The following is a 15,774-nucleotide window of genomic DNA, read 5'->3' on the forward strand; positions in this document are numbered from 1 at the left end:
TCAAATGGAGCACTATCTCAAAGGAGAGATGGATATAACAATTCATGAGGCTACTTCCATGTTGTTCACTTTGACAGACAAATTGTGACTTAAGATAGGTATACAAGTAGTTTGTGCTGACAGTACCTCTTCTTACTTTGCTGAAGTGTGACAGTCAAGACCAAGAATTCTAAATCCTCCTAAATTTTAAGAAGCTTTAGCTCCATTACACTGGTATCAGTATATACTATCTAACACTGAACTTACAAAAGCAGTTACATTATTTTATCCCAAGGAGTCAGAGAAAAGAGATTGAACATATATATACACACACACACTCATTTCAGTATGCAAGTACCTTGTGTTTGTATTGGCTATCTCAGACACATGAACAAATTACTGCTGGGCATGCAGTTGCCATATGTCAGCTGATCATGTGCACACTGTGTGCACTGCCAGCATGTATTCTTTCAGCCTATGGCAAGTGCAAAGCAGTTCCAGATAGATTAGTTTTTAATAAAAGAAAAACATTAGGAGATTTTCATTGACCTGACACAGAATTACAACTCAGAAGTTTCTGCACCATCTCCTTGTCCTTGTCCTTCCTTCTGAACTAAAGACTGCAGTTCGTAAGCTGGCCCTTTTAAGAGTCTGCTTTCTTTTTCATAGGAAACATAATCAAAATGTGTTGGTCAAAATGAAAGCAAAAAGCACGATTTTTTTCTTTTCCAGCGACATTTCAATGGTTAGAGAGGATTCAATGATTTCAGCTGCCATGCTGTCCATCACTAATGCTTTTATGAAGTTGTCCGTGCTGAATCAAGATTTTTCTGTACATCTTAGCATCACTATAAAATTATTTTAAGCAAAATCCTGTACTACGTGCAACAATTGAAAATACAAATATTGGCCAAACACACTGAAAAATTTACTCCTGTGGTCAAGCTCAGTAGTCCAATCTTAAATACAGGCAGTGGCTCCACCCACTCTGGTCATACATTTGGTCTCATTGACTCACCTCAGGTGAAAATACATTTCTTAAAAACCATTTTCTAAGTTGAATGACAGAGCCATTATCCCTCTTGCCATTAAATGCTTCTCCAGCATTTTCTGTTCCTTTTACAAAGCTGACAGTGTAATACAAACTACTTCTTGACCCAACCAAGCCCATAGCTGGCATTTTCTTAAAGAAAAAACATAGTTGGAGGTACCTGGCCTTTTCAAAACCTTGAAACTATATTCTAGTTTGACAGTTACAACCTTTGAGATTTCATTCAAATGGAAGAACCTGCATTTTCCTTTATATTTTTGACCTGCAACTGGTAAAATGCATGAAAAAGCAATGAATTATTTCTCACAACTTCATGGGGTTCTCTGTTTTTCCCCAAGGAGAGAAAAAAACAATGCATGGCAGGCTAGAAAATCATTTACAAGCCCTATCAGATTTGACTGAATTTTGAAGGGGATCAAAAAGGCAATAAGCCTCAGGTAGTTCACAGAGCATTTAACTGGGAAGAGAAGGATATTTTAACCAGATGTAGGCTGCAATATGGCACAAACATGTACAGTGTGGCTTTCTTGTGAGCGCATTTACATGAGTAAAATCATTCAGCTTGGGTGGTTAGCATTGCTCTGAACACAGTTGGTCATGCCAGCTGATGGTGATTTGGCCCTGTGATCTAGCACAGGAGGTTAGAAATTTTCACGTTTTACTTTTCAAGGCAAGTCAGAGGCATGGCTCTCCCACAGAGACTCTCTCAACCACCAGACTTCTCACACAAAGCACCAGGCTGGACCTTGGGAGATCTGATGCCGCTGCAGCTCACAGCTTGCCCAGCGCAGCCAGCAGGTGTTTAGACTCTGCTCTTTGTACAGGAGCCAGCTAATTTATTTTCATTTACTATCTAGCATAATAGGACTCTGATTTCCCCTTGAGACTATGCATACTACTGCAGTAATGGTAATGACAATGATGGCAGCATGGTTTTACATATTGACAATAAGCTGCTCATACTCCAAGTTACATTGAATCCCACTTGAGCCAAGTGATATCGGATATGAACTACGCAGGGGTGCACAGTGGGCTCCAGTGCAACGCAAACCACTTCCCCACTGTGCACGGCATGGCTGTGGTAGGGATTGTGTCCACAGAATTAGAGAAGGAACTTGATCCAAATTAAATTTTCAAAGTGCATAATTTAAACTGTATTAGGCCACTGTGTGGACACACTCATTCACAACAGAGCTGTCTTTAATATCATTTTAATGAATTAGCTTCCAAAACATAATGAAGATTTAATCCAGTTTAGCTAATGTATTTGGATTCACACCTTTGGTTAATTTGGATTGTTTTTTCCTGAGAGTTCTTATGTAAACAAGCGGCTGAAGACTTATTGAAAGCTTACAAGATTTGTGGCAGAGGAAACAATCACAAGATCAAGATTTGACATTGCAGGAGGGGCATTAGAAAGCTGATTAAAGTTCAATCCAAATAAAACTGATGGATTGCTGGCAGGAAAGGGGAACTGCCTTAAATGCCCACCCAATCCATAGCAAAGACTGAAGTAATTTCTTGAAAGAACATTCTCTGCTTTCTGGTTTTTAAAATACAAGTTTAATAAGGTATATCTTTGGGCAGTAAGAACACTTTTCACCTCCCACCTATGCAGAAACGGTGGTATATTTTTTCCCTTAAAACTCCATGGGCAGGCTGGGATTTTCAAACACATTCATTGTAGAGTTAACTCCCCTACACTGGAAGCCAATTCATGACTGACACGAACTTTCTGAAAGCTGAAGATCCTCTGTGGGATTAATTGAAGAAATGGGAGTAAATCAGCTTAGAGGTAATTCTGAGATGTGAGGGGGCAAAGTATGCTCTTTGGAAATATTTCTAGAGAGATGAATGACCAGAAATGGATTAAATAATCCATTTTTAACACAGAACAAAGGCACTGCTAGGGGTGATGCAAAGATCTCTGCTAAGAAATTTATTCACACTACTTATAAGCAATACAAGAATGAAGTTAATGAAACTCCTTAGACAAAATAAAAGGTATTATGGAAAGCTCTGTAAATACCTTGCTTAGAGAAGTCACTGGGTGATGGTTACAGTATAACATACATAAGGAACAGTTTGAAAATTCATGGTTTCTAAATTAACTTTGGCTGCTCACAAAAAGCAAACTCAAAAACCTCAAATCCATACATCCACTTGTTATTAAGCAACAGTCAGGGAGAAAAAAACACAAAACAAAACAATATGATACAGCACTTAAAGAAAAGAACAATAAATAAAGTCTCCCTGCAGTACATAATGCTCGCATGCCTCCAGCTCAGAGTGGACTGGGATCTCTTTTGGCATAAATTCATGTAAGGTCATGAACTTCAGTCAGCCTGGCTATGCCAACTCATGGCATATTTGCTTCCTCTCATTTAAGTAAGAAAACAGACACTGCTAATAAAATCCAAGGGATACTTATTTAGCTTAATAAAAGAAATTATTTTTTCACCAACATCACCCAAGGCAAAATTAAAACTTTAGGACTCACTGTCAAAGTAGAGGTCAGTAAGGTCAGCAGGTGCATTAGATTCAGAAGGAGATTAGACATTTAAGTGATATTTAAAATATTATTCACACTTGTGCCAGCAAAGATCGTCATTGATAAGTAACACTGACTCTCACACTTCGGTATCTGACATGCCCCTTCACCACTGACACCTGAGGAAATTTCCTTAGGTGCATCTCTCTGTATAATTATTCATTACTGGAGTTTCATATTACACTATGATGCATCCAGTACTTATCACCCTTGGAAACAGAATTCCAGATCATAGGGGCCAGTGAGTTAGCATATCAGTTTGTGTCAAAATAAAAATTGAAAATATGCTCACTTTCATATCATATTTTCAAAAGAGAAAATGGCTCTCAAGTCAATAGATGCAAAACAGTCATGTACAAGCAAACTTTAATGCAAACATTTGCAATTATCATTAAAACCAAAAATCCATTTTTCTTCTTTGTTTGGAGGGATTATTCATTTTATAAAACAAATACTCTCCCCTAGGTGCATTGTCCGAGTATTTTATAAAACAAATACTCTCCCCTAGGTGCATTTTCCAAGGAGTAAGGTATGAATTTTATACATGCAAGGGATGGCTTACCAGAAGATGTGCTAGTTTGACAAGCCCAAGGGAGATTAATGATCTTCCTTAGTAATTAAAACACTATCTTTACTTATCCAAAACTGCCTTACCTGCTGGGTTAGAAAACAGATGGAAGTTTAGTTTGTAGATCAGTCTCCTGAACAAACTGTCTAAGCATATTTGTGCAGATACATCACTAGTTATAAAATACATCTACACTTATGACCAACAGTGTTGGTTATCCATCATGAAACACTCATATCCTTTGTCTCAGGTTGGGCACCTAAAAGTGAAAGACACCATTACCCAGACTCACCTTCAAAACAAAAGCCCTACCAATTTAATTTATTTTTTTAAACCCCAGCCATAATTCTTCCTATAGAAAAATTAGAAATTCTTGACCGTCACCTACTAAGTAAAATGTAGTCTGCGTAGTATTTTAGTTAACTGATGGAAAGTCAAACAAAAATATACTGGAAGCCTGCCATTAGTTTTGATTATTTCCAACTCAAATGTTTGCAAACATGGGTTCATGGTGTATTTTCCGTTTTGGGTAAATATGGTTATATAAAGTGAGTCATCATATCTTATAGGTCTTCATGTACAGCAAAATTACAACCATGCAGGCTTTTTTTCTATGAGAAAAGCCACTCTTGATTTTCGGTTACACAGGGTCACTAAACAGTTGCTTATTCTCCAGGATCTTTAGTTACTGAATTATGTCAGTATGTTGCCTATACAAACTGGACACAAGGCACTGAATGGGATGTTCACATTTTCTAATTATAGGGATCTAACCTAGCATCTATGAATCATCACCAGAAGTGATTCTGTTTCTCCCAATAACCTGTATAGGTGATGCGGGCTCACTAAGGTGACATTACAGCCAAGTTGACCTGAGTACTCTCACCAAAAGCGGAGGCTCCATACCCTCCCTTGCTTTTTTCCTCAAATTTACTTTGGCTTGGCTGCTACTGCTTTAACCTCCTGAACTGGCTTGTGCCAAAAAGTGTGCTAAATCATACTTATTTGACATGGCTAATATGCCTGAATTACCATGTCAAGCACTTCCCCGACCTTAAAATCTGAGGCACATGGTACTAAATGTGGTCTCGTGCAAAATCTCATCTGCCTGTCTGGAGGGAAATGATTTGGCCAGGAGCCATGGCTTCCTTTGTGCCATGCCTTCCTTTGCATCTTCTAAAGCAAAGAGAACAGAGCTGCTTTACAGGATGTTTAACCAACAAGCGAACAGCTGTGCTCTGCTGCAAGGGGCCAGGTTGCCTCTCCACCAGCTGCTGCAAATCGGCGATACCACCTGAGAAGCATGTTCCATGGCAGAGCGAGAACAACCTCCAAGGGCTTTTTCTCGTATCTCTACATGGAACAGCTTTTCTTCACCCAGACTGAAAGCAAAAGGACAGAGCAACAAATCTTGCAGTTGGCTTGCCATATCCCTTCCCTGCCTTCCAACAGGACTTATGAGCTACGAACAAGAATCAAGGCAACTTTACTCCACTTTAATTCTCTGTGTGGCCTTACCCAGGGCTGTGGTGTTACAGCCTAGTAAGACATGTAAAGAATGAAATAAGAATCCTCAGAGGAACATTTCCTGGATTTGTAGTTCCAGTAAGATTCTTAGTATTTGTGTTTAATTATTTTACAATGCCTTTAAAATCTGGAGATAATTTGAGCTTTCTGCTTGTGCTGTAGAAGGTATAATAAACATCCCTCTAATGCCCAGTAAACACTTGCCCCTTATTGTTCTCTTTATTTTATGCATGCATTCAATTTCATAGCAACAATAAAGCTGTCCCAGGCTGCAATCTTTCGCTTCTTGGGTGGTTAATTCAGATGTTTTGGCCACAGTGCCTTAGTGACTGTGCTCTCCCCTGGAACTATATAGTAACTGTCCAGAAAATCATAATTTTTAACTTATTTAATTCTAACAGAGTCCAAATAGGGCTTCAAACTTTATCCAGGACAAGTCTTAAAAAATCTGAGGCTTGTTGCACACAGGCAATCTTAGTGAAATTAACAGCTCAGACCTGATCTTACATGAAGTTAAAATTTGTGTAAATTCACTGGCAACAGAGCTGCTCCTAGGTTACACCAAAATAAAGATGATGAATATGCTTGAAGACCAATGGCTTAAGGAGAAGCTCTAAGTCCTACACAAGTACATATTGCAGGACAGAGGACTCATATTCTACACAGCTGTTATTTGGGTGAAGCTCTCAGTTTTAGGGAAGGGTACGACAAGATATGAAACAAACCATTTCTCATGTCATTACTGTTTGATCAATAAGATTCTCTTCACCAGGTATCACTGTATTCCAGTAAAGATCTTTTTACCTAACCTAAAAGTTCTCAAAACCCCCTGATTTAGTGACAGATGTCCTTCTGTCTTTGGCAACACCATCATTAAATAGCTCTCATGCATAGAGGCAATGTTGACCAAAAAAGTAACAAATCAAATGAACTATGACATTTGGAATTTCTACAAGAAATCATACCCTTGTCCAATAGTACCCATCAAGAAAACTACACCTTGACTTAATAGCTTGACACATTTAGCTAGAGAAAGATCATTTCTGCTTTCTTTCCTTTCTTTCCATGTTCAACACTCAAATGCAGAAGACAAATCACTAGTCAATTTTTTTAGAGTGGGTAGAGGTTGTTTTTGTTATTAATTTAGCTTATTTTTCTCTCAGAAAAATGCTTTTATAAAAAATAGTAGTCAGACAGATGACAGTGCTCACAGCATTATTCCGTTCCTGGAAAGCTCTGAGGATGAGTTGGATATGTGTCACTGCATGCTTAATGCATGAAGCAAGCTGAACCATTATACTTGGATAAAATAAAATCAGATGTTTAGCACTAGTTTAATATGGGAAGAAAACCAGCTACGTTTACTATAACTCAAATTAATACAAATGTAAGCACTTACCAATTACTGCCATGGTTACTTGGCAATGCATCTTCAAGTCACATGGGAAAACTGCATAGGCAGGAGACTGACAACCACAGACCAGAGTAGCTTTAATTTCAGTCGCATAGAGCTGAGGGCAAGAGCACTAGCATCTTTCAAGGAAAGGTCAGAAACAAGCTCTGTCCAGCTCAACTTTGGGCATTAAGAAGTATTGCCTAAATATTTAGATCATAAGGTGCTGGCATTGCTACTAAGTAATAAGAAAGGAGATGTGCACTGTTTTATATTTGTACTGTTATTGTGGAAAACAAGAAATATATGCAGATCTGTCAATCTTCAAGTATTAGCTGAAAAATATTAGGGGTATAGATGTACAGTTACACTATCTTCTCCTGAAAGTACAAGCAGGGAAGGCTGGCACACAGTTTTTCCCCGTGTCTGAGCAACCTAGCAAACTTCAAACCATGGGACAGGACTCCTGCTTAGCCAGCCCCTAGTTGACTCTGCTCATGAGCAAGAAGTAATGACAGTAATGACAACTCAAAGGCATGACTAACAGAAGCTTTGCAATGAGAGGCCCACAAACCGCTGGCCATTTAATAACAGTCCTTAAAATCACATAAAGCAATTTCTTTAACTGTAAGTTTTATGGAGCTTATACAATTACAGTTATTCTATTACCTTGGATGCTAAAACCTGACCACACACTGTGTGGAATGCTATTTTGCTTCATCTCTGTCCCATTCAGCAAAAACCTCTCATAACACCAGGAGGAAAAGCAGTCAGCACACAGATTCACAGTCCATTTTGTCATTGTTTAACTTTCCGGCTGGCAGAACAATTAAACAGACACAGAAAAAGGCCAAAAGGCAGGTAAGCTTTACAGGGTTTTTTGCCTCATCAATATTTTGGAGGCCAGCACATTTAAAATAACACCAGCATACAAATGGTAAACTATTCTGACAACACAGATGCACTGAAATTCAATGCACTTAAAACCAGCTCTGACAAGTAATCTCCTGTCCTAGTAAAAAATATTTCCTCTAAGAGTTCCTGTTAGTCTTGTCTTGTACTTATTTAAGTCACCACCATGAGATAGTGATAATTCTTTGAGACAAGTTGTTTTCAACTACTGGAAACTATCACCATTACTATGTATCATATGCTAAGGTCCAAGACTGAGGTCCTCCTCTTAACAGACTGCACACATGCTAAAATTAGTCCAGGCCCAACAGCTTATAAGCAAAACAGACAAAACAAAAGAAAGAAATTTTGTGATCCCACCTTCATGGAGATATGCTGAAGCAAAAAGAAATTCACAAACGGTAGAAAATAGTAATTTAATCCAGATCTCCTCAGCAGATTCACACAAATAGTTACAGTGGTTTTGGAGGTGCCTAAAAGCTTCCCCCCAGTACCTATGAGGAAGGTACCAAGATGATGCAGTCAGGCTCTTCAAACCAGGGCATGGGAGGAGAACAACAGCTAATGGGCATATGTTGAAACTAGAGAGTTTGGACAGGGTATAAGGAAAAGCTTTTCACCCTGTGAACAGGCAAGTCAGACTGTTCAGTCTTGTCCTTGGGGAGGTTTAAGACCCAAATGGATAAAGTCCTGGGCAACGTGTCTGACCTCAGAGCTGAGCCTGCTTTGAGCAGGGGGTTGGATTAGAAACATTCTGAGGTCCCTTCCAGCCTCTCTGATCCAGTGATGCTATGAAAGAAATGTTACTACAATTCTGAAAGCAATAGAATATTAGACTTTATTTTTTCTTTCAAAATCTTTTCTCTGAAAAGTTTCAACAAAATCACTTAGCATCAGTGTCAGCAATTTATTCAATCCAAAATTAAAGTTTTCATTTTTAGAATATTAATTTAAATATAATTGAAGCAAATGTCAAATTTCTATTTCAAACTGAAAAAGTTAATAACAACTACTTTTTGCAAGGGTGTAACCAAAACACGCTAAAAAATTTCTTGATTCATGTTCACTTTCTGGGAGGATTTAAGCTAAATCAGCAGAAGCTGATGAAGTAATTTAATTCAAATGAAATCCAGATTTCTTGCTGGGGGAAAAAAATTAACAAAAATTTCACCCAAGTCACCCTCAATGTTTTGTTATAAGACCTTCTATCTCTATCTACTGAAGATTCGGGAAATAATTATACACAACACTGATTGTCCTCATGTCCTACCATTTGCAGGGGAAGTCCTGTGCACCCAGCCTCTTGCAGGAATGCTCAGCATTCTGCTAGCTCAGACCCCACCTCCTTTGGGAGCTGACCTTAATATTTAACCTACTTTAATCATGCTGCAGAATGAATTATTACAAAAAATTATGAAACTGGAAAACACTATTACTGTTGGCAATTACTGTTATTTTTTAAACAAACTTTTTGTTCTTGTTTTTCTATTTCCAGTAAAGTGAAATAAAAAAACAGCATGAAATTAAATACACCACACAAAGTAGTAAGACATTGCCAGAAAGAAGTGAACTGTACAGATGTGTGACACAGGCACCAACAAGCAGAATTTATAAGAGATGTAAAGCCTTTAATCTGCAGCTTTTTGCTTATTACCTGTACAAATTTCAGTGAAAGCCAATTAATTTTCAGTTCTGAGGGCACTTCTCAGTTGGGCTTACTGCTAAACTGAACAAGTATTTCACATGTATTTTTGTTTCTTAGCAAAACTAAATTTTTGAAAATACCTCTAAAAATGAAAAAATAAGGAATTTACAATGGTTCAAAATTTTATGCCAAAAGCATTTCTCTAAATGCATCCTGTCACATATAAAGAAGACAGAGAAATGTATTTGCTGTTTCACTTCACTTGGATCTCAACTTCTTCTGTGATTTGTTGATAATACCTATATTTGCACCTCTGTTCCACCTGAATAAAGTGCCAGTAACTCATGTTCAATATTGATAAAATACAGCTGAGACTGATGGGTGTGTGCAGGGAAGGAAATCAGAGGAATTAGCAAGGGTCTTGTCTGCTCTTCCAGATCACCAAAGGGACTGCAGTCTCTCAGTCTCATGGGCCCGTGTTAGGTATGACAAATACAAGCAGCAATATTAGCCAGAAAAAAAAAAAAAAAAAAAATCCCCTCTTAAAATGTATAGAAAACTAACCCTCCTGTTTGGATACAGACCTTGCTGTTGTGATATATTTTTATCATCTTCAGGCCAGAATATTGCTGTTTAATGAGAGCTAGGCATGAATATTTCACTTGGTCCAGTCAGAATGAAAGCTCATTTCCCAAACAGGGAGATTCAGCCATAACTCTGAGCTCTCCTCTTGCCATCCTATTGTCTTTCTTCACCATTCTCTAGTCAATGGTTAGGAGCATGATAAACTTTCTGTTCCTTGTCTTTCATAAGACAAATCACGCTCAATAAATACCTGAAGCTTTCCCAGAGATGTCAGCTCCCTGACACAAAAGATCAGGGCACTGCATTGCCTTCATGAGAGCAGAATCACTTCTCTGTGAAGTTCTTTCTTGGATGACAAGGTCTGGAAAATTGGTTCATCTACCTCCTTTATAATCAATATCCCACAGTCAGGAAATCAGAACATCAAGCTAGGAATCTTATGGACAGTTTTCTGTTGGACTTGGAAAACATTTCCAGTACTTCTTTCTCTACACACCTACCTCAGAAATTCCTATAGTTGCCAAAGTACACCTGAATGGTTCTATGATACATTTTATCCTGCTCTCCCATTTGCTATACAGAAAAAGCTTACGAACACAGGAAGATTCAGGACTGCCTGCAGCCAGATCCTACCATCTCTCTTCTCTGTAACAAACAGCTGCAATTTAGCCCCTGTCATATAGCACCCTAAGAAAAAGACAAAAATTGTATTTCTTACTACATTTCTTTTATACCAGACAGAGGATAGGAGAACTGGAGAAAGACAGGACCCGGGACAAACTCAGCACTGCAATACTCTAGTTTTGGATGGTAAATCTCTACTGCTTTGAAAGGAATACATCAACAGAAGCCTGAAATTCAGGGCTGGTAAATCAAGTCCTCTGCAATGAATGCCCTCTACAACAATGCATTTTGTAGAAGTCAGCTCCTGAAACTGAAGATGAAAATGCACAGGCAGGAAAAGTGGAAAGAGAGAGAGATCACTTATAAAGGTGCAGAAAACAGTATCTCTGTAGTATCAAAGATTAAAACACTTGAGCTGAGTTTCTGGAAATTAATCACGTGCTGTGGCTTCTTCTCTTAATGAGCACACAGCTAGACATTGGCTAGGCACCCCATTAAAGGCCCTTGATCAAATACTGTAACTTGACTTGACACTTATCAAGTGCTGTGTAATAGAATGACACACAACTCCAAATTTCACAAATGTCTTTGTGCACTACTGCAACACATTCAAAGCAAAACCTTGGTGATACCAGGAACAATATGGACTACCTCAGATTAGAGAAACGTAAGAGGAGGTCAGCAAATAGTTTATGCATCACAGCAGTTCCTATGGACCGTAGATGGTATCCAAGGGAAAGTCACCCTATCACTTACTGTGCTTCCATATCACAGAGGATTATACATCCAACTTTTTATGGAGTTGGATGAAGAAGCTGTTTACTAATCAAAGACTTTTTATGCATCCCATTATAGGGTGGATGATGTTGCAACATATTCTTGAGAAACCCACCACCAAAGAGGTTATGGTTCAAATATCTTAAATGGTTTTATACAGCTATCTCAAAAAATCAATCCAGTTGTGCATAATTTATGTTACTGTTGACCTTTAAAACAGAAGCATTCTCTTTCTTTCTACTTGCAAGGAGCAGATGGATGCAATCTTCTTCCAGAATTGTCCATCTTCTAAGCTCAGGTTGCCTCATATTTCCAGGGATAGAGCTTTATAGTCAAATTTCTTTCACTGTGGTTCCTCTCAAGAATGCTGGCTCACACTTTTGGGACATTTTTTCAGAATAAGGGCTTTACAGAAGAAAACCTAGAGTATATACTGCCTAGAGTACTACAGGGAATCAGTTTAGCCTTGGGGAAGGACCCCAAAACCTATCAGCTGATATGAGAATTAAAGCAGTGCAGCTTTTCACTTTTTTTTTTTTGAGAAAAACACTTGTGTATGTTGATGCCCTGTAGTCTGGGTCATTGGTTATGTGGAAAAGCACATCCTGCATACAGAAAAAATTGAGTATACTCCGCTTTCCAGACCAGAAGATAACAGAGATTAATTTGTTCCTTTTGGCCTACTACAGCTACCTGCAGCAAAGCACAAGCAGTGCAAGTGATCCCTCACCCTGTGTTTGCAGCAAGAGAAGCCCTTGTTTTCCATTCTGAAAATGTGATTGTCCTGCCACATCCAATATATTGGGCATTTAAAATAACAATAAACCCCTTAACGCAATGGCTAGCCAGAAAATAAAAGCTGGAATTTAGTTTTCAGTGTCACAGGACTCTGCTCTCACTTGAAATGCTTTTACCCGATTTAAACAAGAGAGGATGGAAACCTTACTGAGTGGGTAGTGTAGCTAAAATGAAGTTGCCCAACTGATCTGGCACGTCTGGGGACACCTCCTTGTATTAAAGAATTCTCCAGCTCCTCCAGAGTAAAACGTTCTCCTGTTGAAGCTTCAGATCAAAATGAAAACTTCATTCTATCTGTAAGGTATTGATCCATTTGAGACTTATTTAAGCTGTCTAGGTTTATCAGTTCAGGCCTCCTGGGCTCAAAACAAAACTGTGCAGTACTCTGAGGAGCCTCAGGCAGTCTCTCCCTTCATCCTCCCACCCTGACTCTTCTGTGTCCTAATACCCAGCAAAAGTAGATTACAATCAGCTCTCTCTAAAGGCTGCTTGCAGATCACAGCATATCATAGCACTTTCCTTTCTCATAACCAAAACAACCCTGCACCCTCTCTCTGAGTCACACAGTTTAAAACCAATCCTTTGGCTTTAACAGGACCCATCAGACTCACAGTGAAGAGTGAGGCTGATAGAGTGGCTGCTCTATCCGGGGACTCCTCCGCACAGCTTGGCACACAGCCTCACGGCCTCCCATGCTCTCAGAACTGAGGTTATTTTTAGTGAATCTTCTGTTTTGTTCACTTGCAGCATCACTGTAAACTGTGGGCATCACTGAAGTAGCCTCACTCAAAAATGAATGTTATAACTCAGAAGGAGTACTTTAGCTTAAAGTAGCTGATAACACAACCTTTTTACATCACAAGAAATATTTCATTAAATCCCTAAATTAAAATTTTATTATTCTCCCTGATATGGTGCTTCAGTGGGTAAACAATAGATGTACACTGTGTGTCCACATTGCAAAAACATTGTAAAGCTGATACAGACAAGCCTTATCTTATGCCATATAAATACATATTTTTTTGTCCCTGTCTAAACATAAGTTATCCCACTGTAATTTCAGCAGTATAGTTATAGCAAATAACCTTCTTAGTGTGCAGGTATTTATCCTGGTACAGCTTATTTCCAAACAGCAAGGGGAATAAGGGAATATAATGTAAAGTACCACCTAATGATAAAATTGCAATTACACAAGAACATCTGTACTGATATAATTATTTTGGCAAGAAGAAATATGCCCCACAATAAATATGGCTGCTTTATATATATGTGAACACACACATGCAATATAGCCAGTTCACTTTCCCCTGTACAATTCAACACTCACACTAGCCCTGCATTCACAAACCAAAGAACACCTGCGCTGTGGAGCACAGGACAGGGAGTCAGTTCAGGGCTTTGTTAGCTTGGGCAAACGTCATGACACTGCTTCACACCCGAGCTGGGACAGCACAACTCTGCGCCAGACAAAGCTACTGGCCCACAGATATCTCTTCTTCAGTCATCAATACCACTGACTTCTTTTTTCTTTCATTTCGTTATGTGCTCTTGTAGTTATTTTACATATATGTCATGTTACCTATTTTTTGCTTTGCCTGGTTACTGCCCCATCGATTTGTTTAATCAAATAATATTGGCAACACAGCAGGCGGATGAAATGCACTCAGCTCATCACTAACACGCTGATGCCCATTCAGGGGTGATGTTACAGTCCTTACTCTATTATTAGCTCCTGCCCACTGTGTTGTTAAGACTTTCATTTGCCATTCTGTTTCCTGGGCTAGAGCTCATTAATACTCCCCTTTGGATTTATTTTCTGTTCTAGGTATCTACTGCTGAAAATTAAGATATGAAAAGAAGACCCATGGACTACATGACACAGAATTAGCATTTTGTACCAGGAGAAAGTGTATCTGCAGGGTCTTTTTTGCATGGTTATATTTCACATCTCTAACACTGCACGGAGACACACTCTGATCACATTAAATGCAAATCAATGTTAGGGGCCGTTTCAATGAATCTCAGGAGATAAAATTGTGCTGTGAAGCTCATGGAGGCCAATCTTAGTCACTTGTTTCTGAACATATGATAAATTTGCTGTGCAAGTTCAGTTTTACAAGGACCTAAGCACTTCCTGTGATATGTGCTGCATGCCTTTAGCTCCTACTGAAACTAATGGGACCTTAAGGGGCTGGAAATTTCAGGAACAGGCATTTTCCAAGTTATTAAAGGGATTCCTGTCTGTGGACCTGATCCCACACCATGATGTATTGCTGCTGAAGGAAGCAGAAGCAGAAAATACTCATTCTCTTGAATGAGGAGATTACAGGAAGCCCTAATGTTAGAACAGAAGACAACAGCTTGTGAACAGAGCTTGTCAATACGGCTGTTAGGAGGCTCTCAGGAAAGTGGGCTGGTGGGCAATCAGCCAAACTGGGGTTACCACGGTGTGTGTTAGGAGGGCAAGACATGATTACACCATCATTATTTACCAAGCGAGATGCAGAATTTTTTCAAGCATGATTGAATTGCATCAGCCCTTGAACACCTGGCTGGGAGTAAAAATGGCTCACAAGCACAGAGAAGCTGGCTGCCATTACTGCAGATAAACTCACTATCACGAGAACTTCAAGAACAATACATTTGGTAATTAAATGAGTATAAATATAGGGCATGTGACCATGCCATCTCCCCTTCTCTATCTGATGCCACAGGAAAAAGTGGAATGACAAAAACAAAGCTTATTCTCACAATTTTTTCCACCAAGATTAAATAAGATTACATCAGAAGCAGACGGGCAGTCACACTGGTTTATATGAGGACAGTGCTGTGATATTGTAAAGCAGGAACACAAAAAATGTATCTCAAGAGTCTATTTTAAGGAATCATCTTATATAACAGGAAGCAAGCAGAGTTATTCTGGATGCTTGAACACCGTCTGTCACATCGCCACAAGCAAAGGAAGTATAAAGAAGTATGTGTGAGCATTTGAGGACTGTTAGTTTTAATTAGTCTGTATAATGTTGGTTACATAAATCCTTTCAGGTTGAGTTAGAGGAAGAAAGTGCCGTGGAGATTAAGACTACATAACGTCTAAGTAATTCAAAAACTAAGGGGAAAATAGGTCTTTCCCTGCAAATGGCAAGCTCAGAGATGAGGGCGACAGTCAGTGTGTGGTATTTACAGGCACTAGCCACTAACATTGGTCTGAATTCTTCAGGGCAGGAATATACATTTTCAGGGAAGCAGGGAATATGTGGCTGCTCCTTGGCAAAGGAGCACTTTTCTGTCTAAAAGCTAACGAGTGAAGCATCAGCTATCTATGTACAATTTAGCTGGAATCCTAGAAGGGTCCCTCGAGGTT

At 39.0% G+C, this 15,774-nt stretch overlaps 1 protein-coding gene across 1 annotated transcript in view; it reads right to left on the reverse strand.

Moving 5' to 3' along the window:
- KIF26B (kinesin family member 26B) overlaps positions 1–15,774 on the reverse strand; it is a 313,880-nt gene that overhangs the window by 114,596 nt on the left and 183,510 nt on the right. The window lies entirely within an intron of this gene.

Source organism: Strix aluco, chromosome 3 (assembly GCF_031877795.1).
Source record: "Strix aluco isolate bStrAlu1 chromosome 3, bStrAlu1.hap1, whole genome shotgun sequence".
Classification (NCBI taxonomy): Eukaryota; Metazoa; Chordata; class Aves; order Strigiformes; family Strigidae; genus Strix; species Strix aluco.